The 20,422-nt window shown below is 48.2% G+C and overlaps 1 protein-coding gene across 1 annotated transcript in view; it reads left to right on the top strand.

Annotated features, from left to right (window-relative positions):
- The window catches only part of rl (Mitogen-activated protein kinase rl), a 95,287-nt gene that overhangs the window by 789 nt on the left and 74,076 nt on the right, over positions 1 to 20,422 (top strand). The gene's annotated exons all lie outside the window — the stretch shown is intronic.

Below are 20,422 nucleotides of genomic sequence, written 5' to 3'. Positions count from 1 at the left end.
TATTTATGGGTTGCAACCTAGCCCAGGCCTAATACTTCTCTGATAAGGCCACGGTACTACATACTGATCTAGATTTGTAATTCGTGTTTAATAGTTGTAGTCCATCAACTTAATTGGTTGAGTATTGAATAAAAAGGAATTTAATCAGCTACTGGTGCTATATTATCTGTTTCTCCATGCCCTAGTATGTAGGCTATATTGTACCTGGTATGTCGGTCAATGCCCGAGACAGGCCTGATTGTGGCGTTATGAGCGTAATTTTAATACAAAAAAATTAATAAATCTGCTGGACATGAAAACTCAACAAATCGGTGTAACGTAAGGATAGAATATCGACTGCGTATAATTAATTAGCAAGGTAATAGTATGATACAGTAATTTCTTGGAAAATTTCTGAATTAGTTTTTATAATAATTTACCTTCAGTTTTGTCTTATGCATTTTATTTGGGATTATATTCGATTCAATCCAATATATTTGGGTGCAGATCTTTTTATTTTATTTTGTATTTCCCTAACCCTTTGTACAAAACGGTTAAATAAAACCCTGATGGAGATCGTGTTTTTGGGGTGGTGATGTCCCAAAAATGTATTGCAATAGTCTGTAAGGGCAGATATGCACAAATCTGACAACTAATTAGAAAATGTTAATTTCTCTTGAGCAAAAATCTTTTAATATTCATTTGAACAAAACTTTAGCCAGGACAATTACTGAGATTCGTTCTAAACAAACCTAATGCGGAAGGTCCATGTCTAGGGCACTGGCAAGTTAGACCCCCTCACCTAACATAACCTAGGTTAGGATGTGGACACTTGCACAGGAAATATTATTGCTGATATAAGATCAGAAGAAAGTTACGAATACATATAGGAAGCCTTATAAGCTTTTTGTGATAAAGTTCTGTATTCTATGTTTTTAAAATGAAATTGTTAAATTATTTGCTGGGAGATTTTAATTGATTTAACATTTTTTGTGCTTTGGTAACTGCTTTGCTAACATTATAGTGTACTGTATATTGAATGTTTTAAGTCATTTTGATCATTAAAACTGGTACTGGTAATAATTAAAATCTGCAATTTGAACATATTTGATCTACAATTTTATTTTAGTTTAATTAAAACTAATGAATAATCATAGCTTATAGCCTACAGTAAAAGTTTTCTGGTGGCCGGGCTATATGGAGTTTGTATAGGCTACATTTACTGTTTCATCTAGCGGAGGCTCTTTAGACAGTATGGAGTTAGGTTTTTAGTAGCAGAGTAGAACCTATAGAATCCGGATTAGGAGTTAGGATGGTTAGCATCTTGGATGCCAAGAGGAAAACTATGATTGGGCCTACTGTGCTGACAAAATTACATTGAAGTATTATCTGCTCTTAGAATCTTAATTTAGGTATATTACCAAGCCATTCATTGGGTGGGCAACCCAATATAAGCTTTGCTACATTTTAGGACAAGCAACTATTAGCAAATCTTTTGTGTTGGTGTATTAATTTATTAACAAAAGTTTGGTATATTATCCTATCTCATGAATTCCCATTGTTTACTTCCAGCCAGAGAACAGTTTTTTTCTTTATATTCCTTTGAGCTTTCCAAAAATTATGGTTGATATCATTATCCTTATTTGTTTCTGGAAACTTTTATTGTACAGTATTCAACTTCGTCTTATATTAATCTCTCAACTCTGTGGCATCCCTTTCCATTTGTTGTCGTCATTAGTATCCATATGGTGGTAGAGGGGCTTTGCACCCTCAATTAAGCTTTGTGGAAAATGGGAAAAAGTTCTTAGAAAGGGACACACAGCATGTGTTACGATCCCATCATCAGGATTCCATAAAGGCAATAGAGGCATTTGTAAAGAAGGTGATGCCTCTAGACCCTTTTCTCAGGTTAATCATGAAAACCAGTCCTATTTTAGTTCCAGCAAAGATTGAATCTCATCCCATAACAATGGCAGATGGTAAACATTGTTGAGAAATCGTTACTATAATTTTCAAGTGTTTTTGTTTTGTTTTGATAGTATTATCATCAGTTGAGCAACATCATTTACTCAAAAAAGCAGGGTTTTAGAGGGTGGAATTGTAGATTTAAAGTAGTCAGCTAGGATTTTTTCAATTTGTTGTTCTTGAAACTATTATCTTTATTGTGGATTGATATATGGAAATGTTTGCTTAAGAAACAGAAGGTATTATTCATGAATGTTTTACTTTAGGGCTGATTAGGTTTCTGTTTTGCATTTTTTTATCTTGCAGTTGAGTGTTGCGCTTGGGCTGCAACCATTAAAGAAATGGGTTAGTTTAATTTTTCAATCTGATGTCATCTTGGTTTATCTTTTCTCGTTTAAATATTTGAATCCTTCTTTCTCTCTCTCATTTACTCATACACCTTTGACTTAGCTGTCTTACGAGATCCCTTGTTACTTCTGCCAGGTACAGCCCAGTCTGGGTCCAGGCTCTTTCTTATTATGCTGCTTTTTCATCTTTGTGGGGCTTTGGGGAGTTTGTCATTGCTCTTAATATCTGGTTAGATATGATGTCAGTCAGGCTTTATCTATCTACAATCATCCTGCTTATTATTTGCTCTCGCAAATTTTTGTTGGCACTTCATTATTTTTAGTGGTGTTCCTTTGGGTTCATCATCAGCTGCCATCTCTAGGTCACATCTTATTCTGCCTCCCAATCATGCTTTGTAATTTGCACTGTCTTGACTGGTTCTTTTTTTCTCTCGGGAACTTTGATGTTACAGGCAACTAGCGCATGTTAATGGAACGGTCAGTGGTCTTTAAATGTTTCCTCATAGTCTCTTGGTTGTTCCTTTATAGTTATCCACAGTGGTTCAACTAAATTCTAATTCATCTTCTCACTTGTGATTGTTTTAAGGGTGCAAATTGCTTTAGTATGTTGCTACTTTTTCTTTATATTTTGTTTATAAAAGGATAAAGTTTTTAATGCATACTTTTTACATTCCATATACTAAGACTATGCATTCATCATCATTGTACCGTATTATTCTCACATTTGGTGTGTCTTTTACTTCAAGAACAATGTGATTTCTTTATTGATTCTGTTTCAGTTTCTTGAGATCCTCTATCCATGAGAGGAGAAGGGGACTTTGATCTATCTCTACAGGAACTTTTCTTGACCTATTTGAAAAGCTGAAGGAAATAAGAAATTTCCTTGGGTTAGCTTCCCAACCTACCTGTTAGGAAATTATTAGTCCTTGGAATAATATAATTTAATCACATTTCCACTTCTTACACTGTACTGTACTCAATTGTTTGTTATTCAGGTGGGCAGCAGGTGGAAACTATGGGTTAGTTGCTGTACATTACAGTATAGGTTTATAGAATGTTAATTTCAATCACAGCGGTAACCTCCCTAATAAACAGCTTAAACTCATAAACCAATGTAGGACTCAATATGCCGTCCATGTGAATGGAGAGCCAATACTTTATAACTGTACTAGCTAGGATATTGAAGAAAGGCAATGTACACCAAATCGGCCTCATTCTCATCACTTAAGTTGCCTTTCCTGTAGCTTATCATCAGTGTTGACAAGCATTATATGATCGATGTTATTGAATGTGTTCTAAATACTACCTTGCAGATCATTTGTGATTGTCCTTGTTTAGTGTAATTGACTCAAGGTCATTTTAACGTTATGAATGCAGCATCTGCATGAAGGATCTCACTGATTTTTAATTGTTCCTACAGGAATACAAAACTTAGTTCTTTATTAGCCTATAAGAGTTTATTCAAGTGCAGCTGGAACTCAACAGTTAAAACTTATGACGAGGTGTCCGTAATAGCCAGTGGTTAGCAGCCGGCATAGCGGAGGCCCCGCCCCCTCTGTTGGTACACTGAATAGTCATTTTGATTTTTCTCACCGAATGGCACTAACATGCTTTCAGCGTCTTTACAAACTTGGGTTTTAAAATTTTCTTCTTCTAACTCATGGACACTTGTTCCCATTGATGATGCTGTGCTATGCCTTTTGACTTACATTAATCCCATGCAGGGGAATAAACTTTAAGTGGCATGCTAATATTTGGCCTCTGAGTCAGACCTCTTGATTGTCCACCCTCTACGAGCTCGGAAGAAGACAGTATTAGGAGAGAAACAAGTTTGCCTTCCCGAAGCGAGGACAGAGACTATATCCTTCTGTTTGATGCTTGCGAGCAATATATCTCCGAGCATGCAGGGGGTTTGGAATCTGAATCATCAATTGCCGATAAATGCACTGCTTTGCTCGCACAACCTTTTCTGACTAGATTGGAAACCCTGCTTGCCAGACATTGTCTGTGCCCAGTGCGCTTCTGATACGTGCATGCAACAGTCTGTGCTCACAATAGCACTCTTAACATTATCAACCCTGTGACACACAACAGTGACCTCTCACACTAGCAGACATAACTTTAGCACTCGCCTTATCCCTCCATACCTCAAGTTCCCTCGGTCTCAGACACATAGTCAGCTGACTGTACACACTACTTGTCGGAAGATAACAGGCCCATTGTCAGTCCATTTCTCCTATTAGATGATTAGTCCATTAAGGCCGGTTGATAGGCATCTCATATAAGTCACTCCTACCATTTCTCTCCCCATGGGAAAGATAATGTTGCCCAATCCTTCTTTGATGATGAAGAAAGAGATGGCAAGAATGCATGCTACCTGTACTTTGCTTTCTCCTCAACTGTTAGTGATTGCGATCACATAAGGGAACACCACTATTGCGAGCATCTATTGGAATCTCTCCTTATGTACACGATCCCGTATCTGTTGGCAATCTTGGACTCTTACGGAAGCTCTATCTCACCAGCTACCACTCCCATTAGTGATACTAGGTATTTGAGTGCTCCCAAGAAAGCGCCATTACACGTGCGCGATCGCAAGGAGCAGCCTTAATTGCTAAGCTCTTGATCAATCGCATACCCTCTCACCTCCCTGCTTGTGCTTTCCTATAGGAGCCCCTACACTAGTTCTCTCATTTTTTATTTTTTGGTTCTTATCAAGTGGTGTACCTATCTGTTTGCACTTGTGTATTCAACTTAAGCAGTCACATGCTGGTGTTCTATCTATTTGCACTTATGCATCTAACTAGAACAATCACATGCTGGTGCTCTCCTATCTATTTGCACTAATGTATCTAACTTAGAGCAGTCACTTGCTGGTGCTCTCCTATCTATTCGCACGCAGCCTCACTCACCGGGGCCTTGTGAGCATCTGCTCTTGTTGCGTCATCCCCTTTACTATTGGATATACATAGGACAGATAAACACACGCTCAAGCACATCAATTCTGCAATCCTTGAGCACAGTCTAATAACTTGCTGAATGCAGGGATAATGCTCTGGTGAGATTGACTGGGCTTTGGCGTGAGATCCCTGCCTGCAGGTGGATAGATGATCAAGATCGCCAAGACGCATCTCGTATGTTAAATATTACAAATTGTCACCAATCAGGGTTGTCTATGGTAGGCCTTTGAGAACACAGAATCATCATTGGATAATTTTTCATCTAGACAACCACCTTCAGATCCAGCATCTCTTAAAGGTGTTGGCCACTCAGAAGTGACAGAGAACTCTTGTTCACCCTTTTTGAAGAGATCCAAAAGAGGGAAGAGCAAATACTGCAAAAAGGAGGCTTAGAGGTAGGCTGGCTCCCCTAGGCTTTTTGTAGGAAAAATCCTGATTATCCTTAGTTCCCTAAAAGGGGAGTTGTTCCGTAACCGAAATACAAACCACGCTATTTACAAAGGGTTATTACTTTTAGCGTAGCTGAAATGGCGAGCCATTAGAATTTAACGAGGGTGTATTACCCCCGCGCTAGTTAGCGGGGGGGTAGGGGAGTGGTAGCTAGCTACCCCTCCTCCCCCTCACACACAGGTGAATACTCACTTTCACTTTTGGCTCGGACTGTGACAGACGTCTCTGTCTTGGTCCTCGCTTGGCAGCCATTGTCTGTTTTGTCTTTACTTAATCGCTTACTTTTCTTTTACTCAATATATATGTAAACATGTTTTCATGTTTGTATATATATTTGAGTATAGAAATAAGTAAGTTTCCTTTCAGATGTGTGTGTGTAGTGTACGATATCTACGTGGAGGCCTCGGCAGTTAGGCCACCACGGCCTAATTTTATGGGTTGCGATCGAGTTTGACTTCGGTCTTTCTCTCTCTCTCTCTCTTGAGGTCGTTCACCCTTTTACTATGTTTTACTACGCCCTTGTAGCTTCCTTCCCGTGTGGGTGGGGTTGCTACGCCGTACATTTTGTTTCAATTAGTTTATGAATCTAATTGTAGTTGTTAATTTTTCAGCTTGTAGAACGATTCCTTTCGGGGTTTTCGTTTTTTTCTTTAGTGTTCATTCATTTTTAAATTACATAATTACATAGTTACATAATTATAATTGTTATAATTCTGTTTTGGTTACAGCTCTCCTTCCGCGAGTGTAAGTGGTTGTGAGGGCACGTGCCTGTTGTGTAATTCTTGTTCCTTTTCCTCGGGATTCCTCTTCGGAGCCTTCCCGGGGGAATGAATGTGTAATAATATTATTTGTTTTTATTTTTTTACAGTTACCGATCTAGTTCGTTTCTGTAATATAGCAACGGTGTGAGCTGTCTGGTTGAGTCCTGGGGATTCGGCTGTTGCTGCCTCCCCCCTTGTATTGTCGTCAGGGGCGTGTCTCCTACTGGTACTACTCCCGTGTCGACGGACAGCTCTCCAGTTCATTTTAGAACAGTCAGGAGGCTTGCCTCCTTGGGCGGATAACTTTCCTTCCGAGGGAAGTTTTTTCCTGTCCAGGCTTGAGCTTTTCCTCTTTTGGGGGGTTCTTCTCTTGCCTTTTTTTCGTGCGACTATGCTCTTGGTGCTGAGCGGTCGCACCTGCAGTTTCGCTCAAGGGGCTGGGCAACTGCAGGAGCTCCTCTTCGGAGGATTGCCCCTTTTAGGTCACTGGCTGACCAGTCTCTTCCACGAAGTGTTTCTCTTTCGTTCGCGAGAGAATACACTCATAGAGACTCCTCTTCGGAGGTTTCTTCTGTTGCTGTTGCTGTTGGCCTCCCTCGCCGTAAGGCCCTCCGTCCGCCTCGTCGTAAGGGCCTCTCATCTCCCTATAAGGGTGCTTGAGGCGCCTTTTTGAATCTCCGTTTGCAGCCTACAACTTCTTTTTCTCGATCTTCCGTCTTGGTGCAGATGGACAGCAGTCTAATCTCGTCTTCCGACGGGCAACGGTCTTCCCGACGGACAACGGTCTTCCCGACGGACAGCGGTCTTCCGACGGACATCAGTCTCCCGGCGGACAACGATCCCTTCGGGGCTAAGGGTTGCCCCCACGGGGGTTCTTCCCTTGCGTGTCAGGGTTTCCCTGCGCGCCCTTCTGTTCGTCAGCGCTCTCCTGTTCGTCAGCGCTTTCAAGATGATCTTCCCTGCGGTTCCTGTTACGTGCCCTGTGCGCCCACGTTCGCCCTCGCGATCTAGAACTTCGGTTCAGGTCGGGGTCAAGGACTCTTCTTCTTTGCACAGGCTTCCACGCGTAGCCTTCTGCTCGTCAGCGATCATCAGCTCGTCAGCGATCATCAGCTCGCCAGCGATCGTCAGCTCGTCAGCGATCATCAGCTCGCCAGCGATCTCCGGATCGCCCACGTGTGTTACAGCTGGCACGCCAACGTTCTCCAACACTTCTGAAGGAACATGGTTCGCCAGCTACTAGCTCAACTGCGGATGCTGATCGCCATCGCGCGACCCTCAACTGCAGATGCTGATCGCCATCGCGCGACCCTCAACTGCGGATGCTGATCGCCATCGCGCGACCCTCAACTGCAGATGCTGATCGCCATCGCGCGACCCTCAACTGCGGATGCTGATCGCCATCGCGCGACCCTCAACTGCAGATGCTGATCGCCATCGCGCGACCCTCAACTGCGGATGCTGATCGCCATCGCGCGACCCTCAACTGCGGATGCTGATCGCCATCGCGCGACCCTCAACTGCGGATGCTGATCGTTATCGCACAACCCTGAACGACCGGATGCTGATCACCATCGCACCCTTTCACGCGATTATTCACCTGCGCATGCTGCTCGCCATCGCACAACCCTGAACGATTGCCCGCTTACGCATGCTGCTCCTCATCGCACAACCCTGAACGATCGCCCTCTTGCGGATGCTGATCACCATCGCACCCTTTCACGCGATCATTCACCTGCGCATGCTGCTCGCCATCGCACAACCCTGAACGATTGCCCGCTTACGCATGCTGCTCCTCATCGCACCACCCTGAACGATCGCCCTCTTGCGGATGCTGATCACCATCGCACCCTTTCACGCGATCATTCACCTACACATGCTGCTCGCCATCGCACAACCCTGCACGATTGCCCGCTTACGCATGCTGCTCCTCATCGCACAACCCTGAACGCTCGCCCTCTTGCGGATGCTGATCACCATCGCACCCTATCACGCGATCATTCACCTACACATGCTGCTCGCCATCGCTTACCGCCAGCGATCTTCTTCACCTACGCGGCAGCACGATCCCTCGCCGTCACGCCCATTCGCCTGCGCGCGCGATCGCTCGCCTGCGCGCCCGCGCGATCGCTCGCCTGCGCGCCCGCGCGATCGCTCGCCTGCGCGCCCGCGCGATCGCTCGCCCGCGCGATCGCTCGCCTGCGCGCCCTCGCGACCGCTCGCCTGCGCGCCCGCGCGACCACTCGCCTGTGTGCCCGCGCGACCATTCGCCTTTGCGCGACTGTTCGCCCTCGCGCGACCATAGTTCGCGGCGAATTCCACAGCCGGTGGTAGCAGCAGGGACGCGTGCTCCTAGGCGGCACTCGGGATCACCTCCATCCAAGCACAGGTTGGTAGTGCAGGACGAAGACAGGTCAGTACAGCATTCTTCCCACCTTCTTTTCAGGCAGGAACCGTCGTGTCCTCTCCAAAGGATCGCCCGATCCCTTTCACCTTAGCGAGGATTTCGGACTCTGTGTCCTTGGAGCAGCAGACATGGTTTGATCCGCTGGCACGGGCGTTAATGAGGTTTATGAAACCAGCACTCACCGGCCAGGGTAACAAACCAGCGGCTGTCTCTCCTACGCTGAAGAGAAAGAGAGGAGTGGACTTCGTGGTGACTTCCCCCAGGGCGAAGTTGGTTCCCAAGAGGTCGGTCTCGAGGGTCCCCTCTCCTGCATGAGTACTCTCTCCTTCTCCCGCCCTGGAAGGATTTTTGGCGGGGGGGCTTTCCGTTGAAGATTTCTCCATCGGACAAGGGGTGACTGCTTACCTCTTCCTCTGGGAGCTTACCAGGTTCTTTCCCTCCTCGGTTACGGCCCGAGGTTTGGTTCAAGGAAGATCAAGGGTACTTTCCTCCTCTCGAGCTCAGGCACCTTGGCCTTTCGTCGTTAAGTATCTACTTGCGGACAAGCTCGATGTTGTACCATCTGGACGCGCTGACTGAAGGCTTCATTCGGGTGTCTCATCTGTGGAGGTCAACGACCTCAGACACCCTTCCATCCTTGAGAAGAGTTTTGTCTTTGCCCAAGGACAGAGACTTAGACGTCTGCTGTGCAGAGTAAATCGACTTCCGGTTTCACTCCTCCAAGGCGCTTTCTTCCAGACTCTGCAGGGCTCCAGCTCCCTTTTCTTTCAACCACGTCGGCCTAAGTTATCGGCTACGACAACTGGGACAAGGTGTCCAATTGCAGTTTCCTCCTGTCAGGAACAGATGGCACGGGAGACTCCCCCGGGGGGGCATAGTCCTAAAAGGAGTTCACGAACTCTAGGATTGCAGGTTTTTTCGCTGGGAGGATGCTTAAGGTTACTCATCCGAATGACAGCTTCCCGATGCCCATTCCCGCACAATCTCTGTGAGTAGCCAAGGATATCGCGCCTGCCGTCTCTGTCAGCGAATTCAGTGTCTCTGAACCTCTATGCCATAGCATCAGCAGAGTTGCCCGGTTGGGCAGAATGATCCATACCTTAGGCGAAGGTCTTCCTTAGGATCATCGACGGCTTCACCCCCGGCCCCCTCAGTCGATCCTTTCTTGTAAGGAAGGATCAGAGAGGGGATGTCCATAGTCGACCTCTCAGCCCTGATCAAGTTTGTCGAACAAACTTCGGCCAGCGTAGACCAGCAGAATCGATCAGACTGGTAACGAGGCGACAGGACTCCTTTAACCCTGGATCGGAAGGACGGGTACTTTCAGTTTCCATTCCATCCATCTTCCAGGGTGCTCGTCGAATTCAGCCTAAACTGCAAGTATTCCTGCTTATGATGCAGTGTGGCTATCCCGCCGTGGCATAGCAGGTTTGTTTCCCCAGAGAACTCTCCCTGCCTTCCTCTTGGCCGCTCAGGTGCAGACTTCCGCCTCCTCTGCTGTTTGGAGGGCTGGTCAACTCCGGTAGGCTCGGGTTTCGACCTTCTAAAGCGCCGGGAAAAGCTTCCGAATGCTGACCATGAGTGTGGGCTCATGGTATTTTGCTTGGAGCCTTCTCTTCCTCTGCCTCAACATCTGGAGTATCTGGCCATGATATTGAGTCAACCGCCTTACCACGTTGGAAACCCCGCTTCTCGTCCGTCCAGCGAGGTTAAGCAACGTCGGTACTTGGATGGGTGACCACCTGGGGACGCCAGATTCTGTTACCACATCCTCCGAGCCTTCCTTTCGGTTCACCGTGGCAAGACTGAGGAGAGTCGCAGTACCTGTTCTCAGTCAAGCAGAGTTTTCAGCCCTACCTTGGAACGTTTCCTAGTTCTTCTTTCCTCATTGACCCGTTTATAGTCCGAACGGTCGCCTCAGGATAAGTTCCATGTGGGGCGATCCAAGTTCCGGTGGCTTCAGGCAATGTTTAACCGGACTCCCTGGCCCTATGGGACCAGTGGAACTATTAAACCTACAATGGGTGTTGACCTATGGAGCCTCTTGATGGTAGTGGATATTCTCGTCCTTTCCCCACATTCTTGATGCGGTTCTCGGACTCGTCAAAGGAAAGGGGGGGGGGCATGTTCCGGTCCAGGCCGATGGTCAAGACCTGAAGGATACCTCTCCATCATTCAGGCAGGCTTAAGGGCCTTAGTCTGGCCCCTCTTCAGATCCTACCGCTCCTGCCAAGTCGCCCCGTTGCGTGTCGACTTCATGCTAACCAGCAGGGGACGCATTTTCACACCTTCACATCTTGCAGTAGAGATATCGGGATGATTGAGATTCTCTCAATTCCACCATCGGCTCTCTCATTCCAGGCAGGGGAATGTTTCTCTCAGACTATCCGAGCAGAGCCTCATAGAGAGAGTGTACCTAGGGGTCTTTGACCTTGGGTAACCAGCAAGTGCTGGTCTGGGGGACCTGATCGCGACAGCTTGGAACCTCAAGCTTCCGCTAGTTTTCCCCCCAGTCTCAGACCCCGAGACTCTGGCAAGATGCATTCCGGTGATGGTGGGACAACTTCGACGCCTGCGTCTTCCCTCCTTTTTGTCTGCGGACAATGGGTCTCAACAAAACCAGGTTGTCTGTCAACCTTTCAATGGGAGAGCTCCACTGGGACTATGTGCAGAACGGTTTCTGGACCCTCTGCTTCCCCTGACGGAACTCCCGGGAGAGCTTCTCCCACGGCGCAGACTACTCAAGCAACCACACTGCGACATCTCTCCCGAACCGGGGCGTCGCTTCGGCTTCATGCCTGGAGACACTACGCTTCCTCCTCTAGAAGAGACAACCCGCTACAGTCGCGGTACGGAGGTCGCGTCATCTGCGATAGTCATCCACAGGGGTCTCCCAGGCAAAGTGAAGAGTCTTCGGTGGTTGGTGCCGTGGGAGATATACCTCTTCCCGTGAGGCCTCTTCTCCAGCAATAACGGTCTTATTGCCTTTCGGCGGGAGGAAACTCCTTTCCGCTCTTGGCAATGAAGCCTGTCGCTCAGCCTTTCCCTGACCTTCAGGCTTAAAGGAATAACTTTTTCCTGCCCGCTGGATCTATCCTCGCTCATGCGAAGCTACGATCGTCCCTGCCCTAGTCGGAGGAAGACCTCCAACTTGGAGCATGGCTCGGACTTTTAGTCCTTTAAGAGATCTTCTCAAGACCCTTTTACGACAGGCCTCGGATTGTATTCCGCCCTGGGTCTTCTGCTCACTCTGGCCACGGCCAGTGTGTAAGCAATCTTCTTGGTCTCTTACTACTCCCCCCCTTTCTAAGGAAGAGGGGAAGGCAACATTCAGGCTCGCTCCTGAGTTGTTGGCTAGACTCAGAATCTGTGGGTCCCGACCCTTCGGTCCGATTCATTCAAGATTTTGAGTCTCCATTCTGTGTCTGATGTCCCAAGACCTTCTCTTTCTTGCCAGTACAGGAATCGAGAGGTTAGCGCTGGGAACAGCTGCAGTTTGGCCTCAGTTGCAGCCGATTTGGGAACACAAGGAGGACATGGGGGGAGAGTCACCAGTATACCTCTTCAGCCCGGACTCAAGGACATTCATCTCGACCTGTCTTCAGACCCTCCCCCGTCACGTCGCCCTACAGCACGATGTTGGATACATCGCAACGTCCCTCGCCTTCGAGTAATACTACTCTGTGACGCAGGTGCTACAAGCTGGAGTCTGGAAGCGTCTGATGACCTTCGCAGCCCGCTTCCTGCAGGGCGTGACCCACAGGAGTCTCGATACGTTTTCTATCGCTCTGTGGTGGCTACACAACAGCTGGTCTAACCTCAGGCTCCTTTTTGGACAGGTAGCAGAAGGTTGAGGGCATTGTTATCAGGTTTTAGTCTGCATGAACGAAAGAAGTATGTCTGGCCCTTACTTCTTTCTTCATCATCCCCTCTACGGGGAAGCAGCATCCTGGTCTCTGCATAGCTGACCTCGAACCTCTGCAGGTAAACCATGCTTCCTTGTGTTCCGAGTATTGAGTCAATACTGTCGCGTCCCCCATACCCTGACGAGGTGGTATTGGGAACGTCTTAACCCAGAGTTCCTTCTGGAACTCCAGGTCAACTGCCTAAGACGGGTCACACTTCTTCCTTCACACACAAGCTTACGTAGGCCACATGGTTCCTTGCGGTGCAAGGAACTTGTGAGGTGCAGGGACTCCTTTTCTCGAGTGCGACTCACTCGGATGCTGAGTCCCCGGGTAAAGCCAAAGCCAGTATGGCTGGGGACTTTCCACCCTTCCTAAGGGATAAGTCACCCTTTGTAAATAGCGTGGTTTGTATTTCGGTTACGGAACAAATGACAAATTCGAAGATAATTTGTATTTTTCCTAACCATACAAACCTTAGCTATTTACACATATTTGCCCGCCAGCCCTGTCCCCCAAGACAAGTCCTACCCTAAGTGAAAGTGAGTATTCACCTGTGTGTGAGGGGGAGGAGGGGTAGCTAGCTACCACTCCCCTACCCCCCCGCTAACTAGCGCGGGGGTAATACACCCTCGTTAAATTCTAATGGCTCGCCATTTCAGCTACGCTAAAAGTAATAACCCTTTGTAAATAGCTAAGGTTTGTATGGTTAGGAAAAATACAAATTATCTTCGAATTTGTCATTTTAGAGGTAAGTTTTAATCCCTTACCCTTTCTGGCACCTGACGGGTGCGACGCTTGAGCAGGAAGATGAAAAGTAGTACAATTCCTCTCCTAAGAGGACCAGCCTTTGCCGCGGTGAGGACTCCACTTATTGTAAGACGGGTGTGGTAGGCCGGTCCAGATTTCTCATAGGCCGAGTCTTCTTTTCTATAGGTCCTGTCCCTTTTTAGGAGGGTCAATGCCTTAGGCAAAACCCCTAGATGGCTGTATAGGCAGGAAAATGGTTATAGACCGATTTTGCAGTCTCCCCAGTGTTCGAGACAAATAAAAGTTATCTACGGAGGAATTCGATAAGGCAATATGCAGGTATCGCCTCGGAAAGATTCCATGAAAGTAGGCCGAGCACCTACAATTCTGTTACTAGGTATTCCGAAGCATGAGCGGTATTATACGACACCGGACTCGTACCTCTCCTCTACCATTTCCCCGTCTTCAGCTGAGAAACTAGCTGGTCAACATATTGTTGTATGGGGCCTTTGACACAAACCGTAGCCTCCTGGTTAGACCTCTGGTCTGATACCGTGGGATAATTAGCCTCGGACCTCTCCGATGCAGAGAAGTAGTAGTTCACAAACCTCACTTTGTCTGGGTAAAAAATTGTGAAATTTTTGTTCAATGAAGAAAATCCAATCTGGATATGCTTCTTTAATGGATGGTGTCTTTTAAGCGCCTTAAGCCATCTACATCCAATAACCATACATGCTAGGCAAGCTTGCTGATCAGCCCCCTAGACTGGAGACAATTAGACATGACTCCAGAACCACGCCATCTTAGTCTTGAAAGCCCTCCGATTTTGTTCAGCTGTTCGTCAACGAAGGGCTCAAAATTAGAATCGCACAGCAAAAGGTATGAGAGGCCCTCGACTATGCTAGGGCCAGCAAATATTCCCACTCAACCATGGTTCTCCCCCTGTTCCTTTGTCGGAGTTGCCGACTATGAATGCAAAAGGGCTTTAAAAAAGGTCCAAGACGAGCCTCTGGGCTTCTTCAGCCATATGTGTTTAATTAAAAAGGCCTCCGGGGACTTGAGACCAAAACTTGTAATAGATATCTCAACCCTTAACAAGTTCAGCCATCTGACACTATTCAAGATGAAAATGCCTAGCACAATCAGACAAGTCTTAAAGAAGAACGACTTCATGATTTCAGGTACAGTATTCTCGTTGGTGTTGGCATGGGCATATGCCAATGAAATTCGTGTGATCCTGTACTTACATGATTTGTTAATGCTGGCGAACTCAAATTCATAACTTTATGATTTTCAATATTAATCTTACCCGATGATCATGTAGCTGTCAACTCCGTTGTCCGACAGAAATCTACGGTCGGGATACGCCAGCGATCGCTATCCAGGTGGGGGTGTACACAACAGCGCCATCTGTGAGTAGGTACTCAAGTACTTCTTGTCAACAAGAACTCAATTTTTCCTCTGTCGTGCCGCCGGCAAGACCTACTTGGATACGCTGTTGATTCTGGAGTTGTTGTTCACGATTTGGTGATGTATTCACTCTAGAGTTTAGCCTTCGCTATTCAGGAAGCTTTATCATTAGCTTAGCAAGCTTTTGGAATTAATTTGGATTAATTGTTAACGAACTTTGCTAGATTTTGGAATTCCCCCTTGACTACTTCTAAAATTCAAGATGTCTGACCAATCTCAAGTCCCTAAGTACAGGCAGTGTAGTGTTAGGACTTGTGCTAGGCGTCTTCCGAAGGCCTCTATAGATCCTCACACCGTTTGTTCCAATTGTAGGGGTAAATCCTGTCAATTGGAAGATCGATGTGGGGAATGCGCTGGGCTTTTGGAATTCGATTTTAATGAATTCCTTAAAAATGCACGTAGGCTAGAGAAGGAGAGAATCAGGAGGAGTTCTTCTCGCTCTGTGGATTTTTCCTCTCCCCATGCCCCTCAACCTTTTCCTTCCCCTGTGGTGGTGACTCCCGAACCTGCTACTAGTGCTCAGCCGTCCATGGCGGATATGATGCGTGCCATTCAGGCTCTCGGTGACAGAGTGGAGTCATTGGCTAATGACCGTAATCAGCTCTTGGCAGATGTCAGAGAGCTGAAAGCGAAAAGTGCAGTGGGAAGTGTTATCAGTGCTAGTGATGTGAAAAGTGTCAGTGTCAGTGTTGCGCATGAGGGTACATCTGTGCGTGCCAGTCGTCCTCCCAGTCCGGGACCTCTTGCAAGCTCCCAAGCCCAGGGGAGAAGCAATGTCGAAGGACCAAAGGGTTCGGCAGGCCTTGATCGGCGCACGGATGTATCCTCAGTGGTTGCGGACGTATCTGTCAAAGATCGTCCCATCCACAAACAGACGAATGAGCCCTTACATTCCTCGTCTGTGGAAGAAGTTTCCAGGAGGAAACGATGGACCAAGGTTTCACGACCGCTCAAACGTAAGGTCCCTTCCGAGCGAGTCCAACGGCCCAGGTGTAGCCACTGGGTCAGTTCGGACTCGCTGCAGTCATCTGATGACTGCACACCTCCCAAGAGAGGTAGAGTGGTTCCACAACAGGCTACTGCTCCGTCTGTTGTTGCTCCAACCACGGTAGACCCTAAGTGGTCCATGCTGCAGACTATGCAGTCTCAGCTTGCGGCATTCATGCAGGAGTATCATGCTGAGAAGGTTAACACTGCACCTGTTAACCTACAACCCGCCGAGGTTGTGCGCTCAGCAGATACTGCGGCTGCCTGCTCCCACACTCCACCTGTGAGAGCTCCACCACCGATGCGCAGTCCACCCTGCCAGACGCATGTTCTTGCTGCACCATCCGTTGACATGCGTGAGCTACCGCATCAGCAGTGGGAAGGTGCTGTAGAGCTGCCGGGTTCCAACACTATGCGGCATTCTCCGCAACCCATGCGGCATTCTCCGCAACCCATGCGGCATTCTCCGCAACCCATGCGGCATTCTCCGCAACCCATGCGGCATGCTCCGCATACCATACAGCATGCTCCGCAACCCACCGCAACCCCTCCCACGCACCAGCACTCTGCTTTTGTTGTTGCCAGCTCGCAGACTGACCAGCAGCGGCATGATGTTGGATCCGCAGCTACGCATGCACCCGTACTGCCGGATTCAGCCGTTCAGCTTTCTGCTCTGCCTTTGCCACTTCCTACTCAGCTTTCGGATGATGGAGTATCGGATGACGAAGCTGCTCATTTGGATGAACCGCACTCTGACTTTGAAGGGCCCAAGTCTACGCCTCCCTCCTTAGACTTTCGTAAAGTCCTTGCCTTGTTCAGGGACTTGTATCCTGAGCAGTTTGTGTCTGCAACCCCTCGCTCTCCTCCCTCCGAGTTTGCTCTGGGCATGCAGTCTGCTGCTCCTGCCTTCACCAAGCTTGTTCTCGCACGTTCATCTAAGAGAGCTTTGAGGGTTATGGGAGAGTGGTTGCATTCCAAGAAGCAACTGGGAAAGACTGCTTTCATCTTTCCGCCTACCAAGCTTGCTTCCAAGTCGAGCGTCTGGTATGCCACGAGAGAGGAACCCGGCTTGGGAGTTCCTGCCTCTGCCCAGGGTGACTTCTCAAGTCTGGTTGACTCTCCCCGCAGGTTGGCTATGAGACGATCGAAGATCTGCTGGTCCTTTTCTGATATGGATCATCTGTTGAAGGGAGTCTTTCGTGCCTTCGAGATCTTCAACTTCCTCGATTGGTGTTTGGGAGCCTTAAGCAGGAAGACTTCCCCTTCAGAGAGGGACTCTGCCATGCTGATCATGTCTAGCATGGACAAAGCCATTCGGGATGGGTCTGGTGAACTTGGGGCTTCGTACGTGTCGGGAGTGCTCAAGAAGAGAGAACATCTTTGCTCCTTCTTATCGGCTGGTATCACTCCTTGCCAGAAGTCAGAGTTGTTGTTTGCTCCTCTCTCCAAGTGCCTGTTTCCGGAGGAGCTGATCAAGGGGATGGCTGCCTCGCTTATCCAGAAGGATACCCATGATCTTATGGCATCTTCCGCACGTAAGGCTAAAACCTTACCTTCCGTGCCTAGACCCTTCCGTCCTGCAGCAGTAGACACACCTGCAACTAGGTTCATCCCGCCCTTTCGTGGCAGAACCTCCAGCAGAGGAGGTACCCGTGCCGACAGTCACCGTGGCAAGTCCAAGAAGGGTTCCAAGTCCGCAAAAGGCAAGTTCTGACTGCCTTCCTCTCCAGACAGCAGTGGGAGCCAGACTCAAGACCTTCTGGCAAGCTTGGGAGAGCAGAGGTGCAGACGCTCAGTCTGTGAAGTGGCTAAGGGAGGGATACAGAATTCCGTTCTGCCGCAGTCCCCCTCTAGCTACGTCTCCCATCAACCTCTCTCCCAACTACAAGGAGAAGGACAAGAGGCTAGCGTTGCAACAAGAGGTGTCGCTCTTGCTACAAAAGGAAGCGGTAGTCATAGTCCGGGATCATCAATCCCCGGGCTTCTACAACCGTCTCTTCCTGGTAGAGAAGAAGACAGGAGGTTGGAGACCGGTGCTGGACGTCAGTGCTCTCAATGCTTATGTCACCAAGCAGACGTTCACGATGGAGACGACGAAGTCGGTCCTAGCAGCGGTCAGGCAGGAGGACTGGATGGTCTCGTTAGACCTGAAAGACGCGTACTTTCACGTCCCCATCCATCCAGACTCCCAACCTTTCCTAAGGTTCGTCTTTGGAAAGGTTGTGTACCAGTTCCAAGCCCTGTGCTTTGGCCTAAGCACGGCACCTCTTGTGTTTACCAGACTGATGAGGAATATTGCGAAATTCCTTCACTTGGCAGACATCAGAGCCTCCCTCTATTTGGACGACTGGCTTTTAAGAGCTCCAACAAGTCGTCGCTGTCTGGAGAATCTCAGATGGACTATGGATCTGACCAAGGAATTGGGCCTCCTGGTCAATATAGAGAAGTCCCAGCTCGTCCCATCCCAGACCATTGTCTATCTCGGTATGGAGATTCAGAGTCGAGCTTTTCGGGCTTTTCCGTCGGCCCCAAGGATCAATCAAGCCCTAGAATGCATCCAGAGCATGCTGAGAAGGAACCGATGTTCAGTCAGGCAGTGGATGAGTCTAACAGGGACACTTTCATCGCTGGCCCAGTTCATCGAGTTAGGGAGACTCCACCTCCGCCCCCTTCAGTATCATCTAGCTGCTCACTGGATAAAGGACATGATGCTAGAAGCGGTCTCAGTGCCTGTTTCCGAAGAGATGAGGTCTACTCTAACGTGGTGGAAGAACAGCATTCTTCTCAAGGAAGGTCTACCATTGGCTGTTCAGACCCCCGACCACCGTCTCTTCTCGGACGCATCGGACACGGGCTGGGGTGCGACACTGGACGGACAGGAATGCTCGGGCACATGGAATCAAGAGCAAAGGACACTTCACATCAATTGCAAGGAGTTGTTGGCGGTTCATCTGGCCTTGATAAACTTCAAGTCCCTCCAGCTAAACAAGGTGGTGGAGGTGAACTCCGACAACACCACAGCCTTGGCTTACATCTCCAAGCAGGGAGGGACTCATTCGAGGAAGTTGTTCGAGATCGCAAGGGACCTCCTCATTTGGTCAAAAGATCGAAAGCTTTCGCTGGTAACGAGGTTCATTCAGGGCGATATGAATGTCATGGCAGATCGCCTCAGCCGGAAGGGTCAGGTCATCCCCACAGAGTGGACCCTTCACAAGAATGTTTGCAGCAGACTATGGGCCCTGTGGGGTCAGCCCACCATAGATCTATTCGCTACCTCGATGACCAAGAGGCTCCCGATGTATTGTTCTCCGATTCCAGACCCAGCAGCAGTTCACGTGGATGCCTTTCTGCTGGATTGGTCCCATCTCGACCTGTATGCATTCCCGCCGTTCAAGATTGTCAACAGGGTACTTCAGAAGTTCGCCTCTCACAAAGGGACACGGCTGACGTTGGTTGCTCCCCTCTGGCCCGCGAGAGAATGGTTCACCGAGGTACTGCAATGGCTAGTCGACGTTCCCAGGACTCTTCCTCTAAGAGTGGACCTTCTGCGTCAACCTCACGTAAAGAAGGTACACCCAAACCTCCACGCTCTTCGTCTGACTGCCTTCAGACTATCGAAAGACTCTCAAGAGCTAGAGGCTTTTCGAAGGAGGCAGCCAGAGCGATTGCCAGAGCAAGGAGGACATCCACTCTCAGAGTCTATCAGTCTAAATGGGAAGTCTTCCGAAGCTGGTGCAAGGCGAATGCAGTTTCCTCAACCAGTACCACTGTAACCCAGATTGCTGACTTCCTGTTACATCTAAGGAACGTAAGATCCCTATCAGCTCCTACGATCAAGGGTTACAGAAGTATGTTGGCAGCGGTATTCCGCCACAGAGGCTTGGATCTTTCCACCAACAAAGATCTACAGGACCTCCTTAGGTCTTTTGAGACCTCAAAGGAACGTCGGTTGTCCACTCCAGGCTGGAATCTAGACGTGGTTTTAAGGTTCCTAATGTCATCAAGATTTGAACCGCTCCAATCAGCCTCTTTTAAGGACCTCACATTAAAAACTCTTTTCCTCGTGTGCTTAGCAACAGCTAAAAGAGTCAGTGAGATCCACGCCTTCAGCAGGAACATAGGTTTTACATCTGAAACGGCTACATGTTCCTTGCAGCTCGGTTTTTTGGCTAAAAACGAGCTTCCTTCCCGTCCTTGGCCTAAGTCGTTCGAGATCCCAAGCCTGTCCAACTTGGTGGGGAACGAACTAGAGAGAGTACTTTGCCCAGTAACAGCTCTTAGGTACTATTTAAGAAGGTCAAAGCCATTACGAGGACAATCAGAAGCTTTATGGTGTGCTATCAAGAAGCCTAATCTACCGATGTCTAAGAACGCAGTTTCTTACTACATCAGGCTTCTGATTAGAGAGGCACATTCTCATCTGAAGGAAGAAGACCTTGCT

This window comes from Palaemon carinicauda, chromosome 22 (assembly GCF_036898095.1).
Source record: "Palaemon carinicauda isolate YSFRI2023 chromosome 22, ASM3689809v2, whole genome shotgun sequence".
Classification (NCBI taxonomy): Eukaryota; Metazoa; Arthropoda; class Malacostraca; order Decapoda; family Palaemonidae; genus Palaemon; species Palaemon carinicauda.
The sequence above is the reverse complement of the archived record's forward strand: the minus strand, read 5'-3'. Positions and strand labels throughout refer to the sequence as shown.